Source organism: Mus musculus, chromosome X, assembly GCF_000001635.26.
Source record: "Mus musculus strain C57BL/6J chromosome X, GRCm38.p6 C57BL/6J".
NCBI lineage: Eukaryota > Metazoa > Chordata > Mammalia > Rodentia > Muridae > Mus > Mus musculus.
In genome coordinates, this window is record NC_000086.7 from 22204080 (window position 1) to 22213806 (window position 9727).

At 36.7% G+C, this 9727-nt stretch overlaps 1 pseudogene; it reads right to left on the minus strand.

The window, feature by feature from the left end:
- Positions 1 to 996: 996 nt before the first annotated feature.
- Positions 997 to 8812, minus strand: Gm14563 (annotated as a pseudogene).
- Positions 8813 to 9727: the final 915 nt, after the last annotated feature.

Sequence of the window (9727 nt, forward strand, 5' to 3'; positions counted from 1 at the left end):
ACAATCGAAAAAGTGACCTGTGTGGCCAGTTTCCCTAATTCTCACATATTCAGGGGCCTTTAGGTCTGGTTTTTCTTCTTCCCCTTAATAGTGATCTCTGCTTCCTCCTCTCTCCCAATTCTTAGACCATGCAAATCTAAAGGTCCCGCCTCAATCTACCTGCCCAGCCATTGGCTATTGGCATCTTTATTTCCCAATCAAAATCAATTGGTGTCAGGAATCTGTGGCAAATGTGGAAATTCCCATGTAATTTAAGAATCCATTAAATCAAGTCCCCAACATGATACAATACTTAATCAATATTAGATGTTTTTAAGGTTTTATTTGGTTTTGTTTTGATAAATTAACTTACACAGTATGAGCAATGATAAATTCAAATCTGGCTCTGAATTTTTTTTTCAGATTCATCCATGCTGTTTTCCAGTTCTTTCTTGAGCAAAATTTGTTGAGCATTAGTTTCTGAAAGATTAATTTTCAGTGGTCAAAATGATTCTTCCTCTTATCTTTTAGCTAAGTGTAGGTTATGTGTAAAAAGTATTGAAGGACAACCAATATAATCAAGAATCCCATAGCATTGCATTCTGTTTGTTTGTTTTTTTTAATACAGATGCACTGTTTAATTAGTAAGCAGAGAATGTACTTGTTGCTGAATGAGATGAAAGGTAAGTCCCATTTATTAAGCAAGTTTAAAACTAGTTTGGGATAAGACCTTTGCTGAGCTTATCCACCAGAGTGGAAATACTGTCTGTACAAAACCAAATGTTTGTTACTATAACTTCTGTATCACAATTAAAATCCAAACAATTTTGGTTAAAACAGTCAACTCAATCAAAACCCACTACTTCAGAAAACCCACTACTTCAGAATCAATAGCGTATTTGAAGCCACAGTAACACTTACATATGGTTAAGACTGGAATGCAAAAATATGGTTGGTTGGAAAGCTAATTAAAGCCTCCACTTTGCACAAATAGAATTACAGAAAGCCAAAATTGTGTTTTTCACAGAGATACAATCCACTGGAATCACCAACTTGACAGCTGTTAAGAATATTTAGAGTCCTGAGATAATAAGGAATCCAGGCATCCTTAGACAGTCTTCTGTTGTCCTTTCTTCTCAATTGGCGATTTGTGGATGTGTGGGATGATACCACCACCAGCAATTGTAGCCTTGATCAGATAATCCAATTATTCATCTACACGTATAGCAAGTTGCAAGTGACAAGGGGTAATATGCTTTATGTTTAAGTTGTTTGATGCATTTCCTGCCAACTCAAGTAACTCTGCCGTGAAGTTCTCTAAAATGACCAAGCTGTACACAACAGCGGGCGCACTCACATGTCCTTGGCTGGTTGTCCTAGATTTCTGCAAGCTGGCTTGCTTCGAGCAGGAAACCACCTTTGTCTTGGCGTTTCCAGAGTCCTTTCCAGCCTTACTGCCAGCCATCTCTGACTGTGCTGAAGCCTGGACAAGCGAGGAAGAGCCGAGGCCAGGCAGACGCTCAGCGAAGTACCCCAGTGCCCACTCCTTCATCCTACCGCGATTCAAACTGCCGCCTTGCATTCTTAAATTTTTCTGTATGTATGTACAGTGCTATTTATAGTGTATCTATCTATTCTTTACCATTCCCTTCAGCCAAATTTGTTAAAAGGTATTTTCTAAATCAAAATCATACCCACAGGATTTAATTATAGGAAATAATGTGTTGAAAGTCTGCCACCCTTTCATATCTCCACAATCCTACCTGGGTACACATAAGTGCCTATATCAGTTGAGTTAGTGTTTTTAAGTCTTGGATGACACCACAAACTAGGAAGTATTAGCATTCCTTTCATATCTTGCCCTAGAAAAATCTGTTCAACAACCTCAGTTTGACCAAATTCAGAAGGGAATAACCATATGTTGAATAATATATGTGAAAGACATGTAGTGAAAATGAAGACTTGTAATGTATATGACTTTGGAGTGATTTTGAGTGTCAGGATACTTACATATTGATCTATATGAAAGTGTCATGTATCTCTAATACAATGGGCATAATAGCACATAATAAGGGTAATAGTTTAGCAGATGTCTATTTATGTTTCCTCTAGTGACACTTCATAGTCATGAAGCTTAATCCTGATAAGTGTAAAATTCTCACAAAATACCAGGCATACGATAAGGCCAAGAAGTTCTTAATAGCACATTTTATATTTCTCCACTGAAAATATCTACACACATGCAAAGCCATACTTAACAAGTCTACTATTACTCAGACAAGCCAATTTATTTCTGTCTCTATATGCCATTACAGACAGATCAGATAAATTTAAGCTCCATTGAGAACTACCCTGTAATTTCTCCTTACTATCATATGAGTCTGGGCTATAAAACATTAAGAATGGGTAACACACATTTTGAAGCATTTATTAAAATATTAAATGTAAGTCAGTGGTGGTGATGATGACATAATTCTTTAATCCCAGCACTTGGGAGGTATAGGCAGGCTGATCTCTGATTTCAAGGCCAACCTGATTTACAGTGTAAGTTCCAGAACAGCCACACAGAAAAACCCTGTCTTGGAAAACAAACAGAAAAATTAAATGTAAATTTAAAGTATTCATATTCTTGGTACAATTATCACAAATGAACAAACTATTCAGTTAAAGAGGTGAGAAAAACATATCCCCAAAATGTGTTGACAAATAATCTTTGGGTTGCATCCTAAACTTATTAAACTGTCAGTGCTGAATTATCAGTAAATCAAGAATGATGTTAATGAGCATCTGTGCTTCAGCTTTCAATGCCATTTGGCAAACAGTAGCACAAAAAGAAAATGGTAATTAGCAATAAAGGTGTGTTTATTGGTTTGTGTGATTGACAGAGGCTGTATGTCTCATTTGCACAGTATGTTGTCCTTTACAAAACAGCCAAACAATGGATGTAAAACCTGCCCTTTCTTTAGCATAGAGCTGCATGACCTTGAAGTGACACAGAGGAAAAAAAAGTCAATTATTCCAGGCAGGTGAATTAGCAAAGGGAGTAGGGACAGAGGGAGGGAATGAGAAAGAGAGAAACACACACACAAAGAGAGAGAGAGACAGAGACAGAGAGAGATTTAAAGAAGTGAATAAAATTGGAGTGGTTGGTAATCCTTACATTTTGTATGATATTTCCTTTCCATTATCCATCTTTCATATTGAAATCTATGACCTTTCTAATAATAAGCTTGGTCAGGCTATTCTCTTGATGAAAACCCTTCAATATATTCTTCTAAGATTCTACATGTTCTGAGTTATCTTATTATCAAAACTTGCTTAATTCCTAACTTTCTTTAGTTATCTATTCTCTGATAACCTATACTTTAGAGTTAAATATAAATTATGGTTTATCTACATAATGAGAAAAATAGGAAATGATAAAGAGTTATTTATGGTATGCTATATGGACAAGTGAACAAACACAAATGTCAAATTAAGAATATCCTACCCAAGTACTAACCAGGCCTGACTGTGGTTGGCTTCCAAGTCTGACAGCATTGAGTACATTCAGGGTGATATGAACTAACGTGAACTCATAGGGGAACATGGAGTCTGAACCAACAATCAGGGAGCCACCATGGAATTAGGAACTCTGCATACATGTTGCGGTTATGTAGCTTAGTGTTCTTATGGGACTCCTTAAAGTAGAAACAGGGGCTGTATCTCTCTGACTCTTTTGCCCCCCCCCCCTTGTTGTGACCCTTTTTGTCCAACTGGCTTGCTTCATCCAGATAATATGAGGAGAAGAGTGTAGTCCTATTGCAACTTGATATGCCTTGGAGGCATGCCCTTTTCTGGAGGGAAAAGGAAGAGTGGATGGGGTAGGAGATGTAGGAGGGAGAGACTAGAAGGAGAGGAGGATAGGTGAAACTGTGGTCAGGATGTAACATATTAAAGAAGAATAAATAATAGAAATAAAAAGGAATCCATTAGAGAATCTTATTTTTGCAGCTGAGGCAATCAACTCAGAGATTCAAAGAAGGTCAAGGTACAGAAAATGAAATACTGAAAAGTATTAAGCCTAAATGGATCATCTATATTTGCACCCTATCTCTCAAGCTTAGGAAACATTGCGGAAAATAACATAGAAAGATTCTAAGACCCAGAACCAATGTATAACAAGAAACCAGTGATTTCATATGAAGGTTGTTTGAATGAAAATGGCCACTGTAGGTCCATAGAGAGTGGCACTATTAGAAGGTGTGGCTTTTTGAAGTGTGTCACACTGTGTGGTGGGCTTTGAGGTTTCAGAAGCTCAAGACAGGCTCAGTGACTTATACTTTCTACTGTCTGCCAATCCAAATGTAGAATTCTTAGCTCCTGTTCCAGTCCCCTGACTGCCTTTGGACTGCCATGATCTTTCCATGATGGAAATGGACTAAACCTCTGAGCCTGTAAGGCAACCCCAATTAAATATTTTCCTTTATAACAGTAGCCATGGTCATGTGGTCTCTTCACAGAAATAAAACCATAGCTAAGACCCAGCAGAGTATTTGTACATATGAATTTACAGAAATTGTAGCAGCATGCACAAGACTGGTTCAGATCAAAGCAGCCCAAATCCCAACCTATATAGAAGTGGGCAAGATGTACCACCCCTAGGTGAAAAGTTAATTACAATTGATAGCTCCCAAAGAGGAAGGTGTAACTTCAGCTGTGTTGACCACATTCCAGTGGAAAGCTATACATCCAAGAGTAGATGGGAAGTACTAACTGGACTCAATGTTTTCATGTGTTTGATTGTTTTGCTTTTTAAAAGAACACAACATAAGGTGGTTAAGAAAAACTGGAGAGCTCTGAGAAGTGTTGGGGAAGTAGGGTGACTATGACCAAAATACATCATATGAAATTGTCAGCTAATAAGTGATTTGCAAGTAGAAAAATAATATGTCACCGAATGGAAACTAGAATATGATTTCTTATGTAAAATTTTAAAATCAATGAAAGCATTGTTTATTATGTTTGGGAACTTAAATATATGCCAATACATACAAAGGAAGGATTGACACATGTTTGAAATACAAATTTCTTTTAGAGAGGAAAATGAGACCTTAGGTAATGACAAAGGGGATTCATTTTTACCAGTATTATTAATCTATATCATTTATGTTAACATTTCATATATTTAATACACTAGATTATATTTGTGCATTTTTCTGACAAAATCTTAAATGTGGAAATGAGGGTTTTTAATGAAAAATGCAATTAAATTGCAAGGACCAACAGGTTAAATACTTGTGCTTTTGCTACCGTCTTGAAAATTTAGGATAATTTATTAATTTAAACAACAGACATATATTTATCACAGCTCTGATGGCAGAAAATCCAGGATCAAGGTTTTTTCACGTTTGGCACCTGGTAAAGGTATGGTCTCTGTTTCCATGATAGTACCTTGTTGTCTTATCCTCTGGAACATGAACATTGTGTCTTTGCATTACAAATGGGACACACTGGCAAAAGGGGAACTAATGATAGTTTCATCCAGACCTTATAGTGTGTTTCTAATCTTCTTCATAAGGACTATATCATCATGACTAGTTACTCCTTCAGCATTCCCACTCTCAACAGTGCACACTGGTGGTTATATGACTATATGACTTCTATGATACACATTCTGATGACAGAATTATAAACACCATTTTTGTAGCTGATATTTTGAAACTTTTCATTAAAATAATTCACACACATAAAATGTTGGCATGAGATAAAAACACAGAAACTAAATGCTAAAATATTCATGCTGTGCTTCTTTACACGTTTGACTTTATTTTTTTACTACCTTAAAAGGCTAGGACAGAAAATAAATCATTCCTTTCTATGGGTGGCTATTCTATGAGATTTCCTGAATGATGAAGCATAGGCCAACACTATGTGATGTAAAGCTGGAAGTTTGTGAGTATAGATATCTATGAAACTGGGTATTGTAGTTTTTGTTCTGTTGTTGAATGTGGATTGGGGGTAAGATATTTCAAACTGATTGATTTTATTTCCCACAAGGTCCCTTCAGAACTTATTGTTTTGGGACACAATGTGGAATGTATTGATAAAGTGCTATGGAAAACCACTTACATGAGCAAGTGTAGTGTAGTACTATAGCACTAGTAGCATTTGTGCTTAGTCTTCCCAAGAAATTATGGTTTCACATACTGTGACAAAATATGTAGAAATATGCTCCCAGAATCACAGTCCAAAGCTACCTGAATAGCTTAAACATTTAACCAACAAATTATCTGATACATAATTATGAGCAAACACGGGAGAATGAATAAACTGTATTAGTCACATGTTGTGCTACTGTAAAATCATCAGACTCTAAAGAACACCAATTTATACTCTAGCACCTCTAGAGACTGGGTAGTATGTGATCAACGTGCCAGCAGGTCTGGTTGTCTGGTGAAAGGTACCATCTGCTTCCAAGATGACACTCTGTTGCATCCTCCAGGGGTGTGCAATGTTGTTTTCTCATGTAGCAGAAGGTAGAAAGACAAAAATGTCAAACTTGCCCTGGAAAGCTGTTTTATAAATCATCTAATTCATCTATGATGTCTTTACCTTTGGGGCTTAATATTCAGTAGGCCAAACCTTTCAATATTATTATGATAAAGACTCAGTATTTTTGTTTTATTTTCAGTTCTCAATTTTTGTAATTAAAAAAATTCAATGACAGATGGATTCAGGACAGAATTTTAACAAACCTTGAAAGAAAAAGTAACTGCAATTCTCTTCAAATTATTCCACAATTCAGTAAAGGAAGGAAGTTTTCCTAATTACCTTTACAATGCTAATATTATCAAGATACCAACAGAAAACAAAACTTCAAAGACAACAGCAATAAAGAAAATTGTAGGCCAATCTCTCCACTAAATGTAGCAGCAGAAATTCTCAACAAAATATTTGCAAACTGAATGCTAGAATGCATTATAAGGATTACACATTCTGATAATATTGGCTTTATCCCAGAGATGGTGGAATGAATCAGGGTACATAAATCAATAAATGTAATCTACTACATAGACTCAAGAACAGAAAACATATGATCATATCATGAGATACAGAAAAGACATTTGACAAAATCCAGCAGTCTTGCCACGTTATATTATAATCTCAAAACAAATTTAAAAAATTGAAAATTACTATAGGAGGAATATGAAGGATAATTATCATTATAAAAGTCTAGGACATAAAATATCCAACTATAAATTTTAAGGAATACATTTGCACATTGGAAAATATGAAAGAGCATTGGCAAGGTAAATATGTAATTCAAGATACTAGATCTCTTTGTGGACAGAAAGAAAAATATTAAGTTCCAACATAGAGAGAACTTCAAAGAAATTGATAATGCTTTAGTGTTTAATGTTATTGTTATGCATATAAACACATTTTATATCTATTATTTAAAATGTGAATATATATTCCTTTGTATACATGCCATATTTTGTAACAAAATAAGAAGTTAAAGTAGTCCCGAAAATAATGTAGTAGATGGGTCTCTTCTCTATGAATATCAGAAGTTTACAGTCCCAGACCATGGCCTGGCCAGATTTGTGGTCTAGCCATCCTTTCCTACCTGGGGTGTCTTTGTATTTTGTCCTTGCTCTGAATGCAACTAAAGAATTGTAGTGCAAGCATGGAGTGTTTGAATGACATGCCTATTGATAATTAGCCCATCTCTTGATAGTAAAATTATCCTATTAAATGTGTATTTTCTATGCAAATTAAAAGTACTCTGAGATTCCATTTCACTCCAATCAGAACCTGTCATCAAGAAAATAAACACCAGAAAATACTTACAAGGATGTTGGAAAAAGTATTATGATTCACTTCTGATGGGAATATAAACTGATACAGTCACTGGAAATGAACATGCACGCTTCTTACATGTTAAAAATAGAACTTAGACATGTAAGTGACTGGGTCTTGCAGTTTCCTTTTGACTCCGTTATATCACATCTAAGCATATATCCAACAAACTTACTATGCTACCACATAGATACTTGCTTATATATGGTTTTTTCTCCTGCACTATTCACAGTAACAAAGAAATGAAAGCAGGCCTGTTAAGTGACTCTCTACAGATTAATGTGTATACAACAGATGTTAAATGACAAGAAAAGTGAAAATATAAAATTTTTAGGAAAATGGATGACTCTGGACAGTATTTTATTAGACAAAGTATCCCAAATTCAGAAAGTCAAATACAGTTTATTTCTCATATACAGATCCTAGCTTTTCATGTTTAAATATATACATATACATATACACATACACATATACATAGGTTTAAAGAACAAACTAAGCCGGGAGTCATGGCACACACCTTTAATCCCAGCACTCGGGAGGTAGAGGCAGGTGGATTTCTGAATTTGGGGCCAGCCTGGTCTACAAAGTGAGTTCCACGACAGCCAGAGCTACACAGAGAAACCCTGTCTCAAAAAAACCAAAAACCAAAAAAAAGAACAACAACAACAACAAACCAAAAAAAAAAAAAAAAGGCAGAAAAAACTATGTTGTTAGAAATAAGACCCCAAGAAAAGGGATTGGGAAGATGGGATAAGGAATTAAGGGTAGCAATCTAGCCGATGATACATAAAAACAAAGGAGACTCTGGTAGAAAGGCAACCGGATAGAAAGGAGTATGGGAGAGGAGAGTTGGAAAAGATAGTTAAAACAAATTTTGTTTAGAAATGAAATTGAACCTAGGAGTTGTGCGAATTAAAAATAAACATATTTTATCACCCTTGGAGAGGCCCAAAGAACATATGAAGAAAAGCAGAAATACTAGAAACACTAGAAGATAGGAATAAATACTATGAAAATCTGACATCTGGATATTCCGTGGCCATCAAAACCATGACCACACCACACAGCAGTAGTGCCTACCTACACAAAGAACTGCATAAAAATGTGGGGGCTGGAAGGAATACTAATTGGGAATCAGAAAGAGTAGAAGAGGAATAAGGGAGAGTAAGAGGGGGTGCTTATGACCACAATTCATTCTGAGCATGTTGTGTAATTGTCAAAGGACAATGAGAATTGAGAGAGAGAGTGAGAGAGAGAGAGAGAGAGAGAGAGACAGAGACAGAGACAGAGACAGAGACAGACAGAGAGAGAGACAGAGAGACAGAAACAGAGACAGAGACAGAAACACAGAGAGAGACAGAAATAGACTGCGACAGAGGCAGGCAGAGAGAGACAGACAGAGAGACAGAGAGAGAAGAAAAAAAGGAAGGAAGGAAGGAAGGAAGGAAGGAAGGAAGGAAGGAAGGAAGGAAGGAAGGAAAAGGGGATCCATTCTCTGTTCTCTCTGTTCCTCTAGACCCATCCCTCAGGCTCCTACCAAGTGTGCAACAGAACAGGAAATATATCCTCCCTTTTCCCCTACCCTCATCTTCTGTGGATTCCACAAATCACCCCCCTCCTGGCATTCCAACTCATTGTTTGTTGCTGTATCCCCTCACCTCCAACTCAGGTGGACTCCCACTGCTCAACCAGTGCACACACCTGACAGACAACCAGGCTGGCTATTGGCAGACTTTCTCCACTCTCTCTATTCCCTTAAACACATTGCCTTATTCTCTTCTCTAGCATTGCAACAGACCTTCTCCCTGCCAACACCACCTGTGGATCCTAGGAATCATCCCCTCCTGGGTTCCCTCCCTATACTCACTGCATCCCAGCCTCTTATATCAGCTGGCATTCCCTG